Genomic DNA, 1,515 nt, shown 5'->3' with positions numbered 1-1,515 from the left:
TTAGATTTTCTTTGTGTTGCTCAGTCAGTTAATATTTATTCAAATGGTTCCGAAAATGTCAGTACAACAAAAAGTTAATCTGACAACAAATGGTTTCAGTCAGTCAGTGTGTGTGTGTGTGTGTTGCAAAGCGCACACAGAAATAAAGATACAGAGACGGAGATAAGAGGGAGAGACAAAGGGAGACAGATTCAGAGAGAGTGAGGGGTGGGGGAAGGGAGGAGACTTACATTACCGGGGGGGGGGGGGGGGGAGAGAAAGTAACATTAGGTACAACAGGTAACGAGGCTCATTCATCACACCACCACACCCACCCTCAACCACACCCACGTACCCACCCACTGCACAAGCCGTAAACCATTGTAAGTGTAGTCACGAACAACTATAATTAGTGACGGAAAGTAACAAATAATGAGGCCAGGAGATGAAATGATTAACTCACTCAATACGGCCAGTCCTCTCTTCTCCTGTAGGCAAACCCCTCGGATGTCCAGTGGGTGTCTCAATGACCCAACCTTTAACTTCTGTCGTCAGAATTGTGGTATTCTTTGTGAACATTCACCTCTTCAGTATAAGAGCCTTCCGCTTGCAATATTTTGATGGTGGTAATTTGGGTGAAACGCTGTTTACGTCGTCTCTTTCGCCGTTCGTATGGAGAGAGTTAACAAATAGTAAAGAGTGGTAACTCTCTCCATTCACAAGGTACACAACTTCAAGTCCGCCTCCTACAACCTGCACTAACCTTGAGCCCCCAATCCCCAACCACCACCACCACGCCCGTGGCCCAACCCTCACCCCGCCTCCCCCCCCCCCCCCCCCCCCCCCCCCGCACCCTCTTCCCCCCCCCCACCCCCACAACCACACACACACACAGACCACTGCAGGCCACTGGCCTCTGACCGGCGAGTCACTGGTCCGAGCAGACACAGTGAGATGGCCGGGGCAGATAGCCGCTGTAGGGATCAGGACACAATGAGGTGTGTGTGTGTTGTTACACCATCACCGCTCCCTGTTAAACGTGTTCCCTTGTTAACATGGCGCAGAGATTTTCGCACTGACAGGTTTTCCATTTGAGGGAGGGCAGCGTGGAATTGTATGCCTGGTTGAGGATGTAGTTCCCCCACCCCCCCCCCTGTGAGATGCACCCATATGCACGTCTTGCACTCGGGTACCCAGACATCGACGTATAGTCCGCAAGGACGGGTACCCACCGTGCACCCCCCCCCCCCTCTCCCTACACTCCACATTCCGCCCGTCCCCCCACCCACCTCCCTTCCAAGGAATGAAGATTTGTGTTAATATGTTAATCAGTGTGTGTTGGACTCATACTAACGTCTTCCCAAGAGAAAATAGGAATGCGCTAGAGTTACGGCCCTTGGCTCATGGATCTCTTTTCACGCCCCTGTGAATGAAACTCAACTTCAAACTTCAAACTCGCACAAATCATGTTTATATAGAAGAAACCAGCACATGTAACGTGTTCTCCTTTCTGATAAGTCTGTGTTCAGTTGTGTA

This window comes from Babylonia areolata, chromosome 22 (genome assembly GCF_041734735.1).
Source record: "Babylonia areolata isolate BAREFJ2019XMU chromosome 22, ASM4173473v1, whole genome shotgun sequence".
NCBI lineage: Eukaryota > Metazoa > Mollusca > Gastropoda > Neogastropoda > Buccinidae > Babylonia > Babylonia areolata.
The sequence above is the reverse complement of the archived record's forward strand: the minus strand, read 5'-3'. Positions refer to the sequence as shown.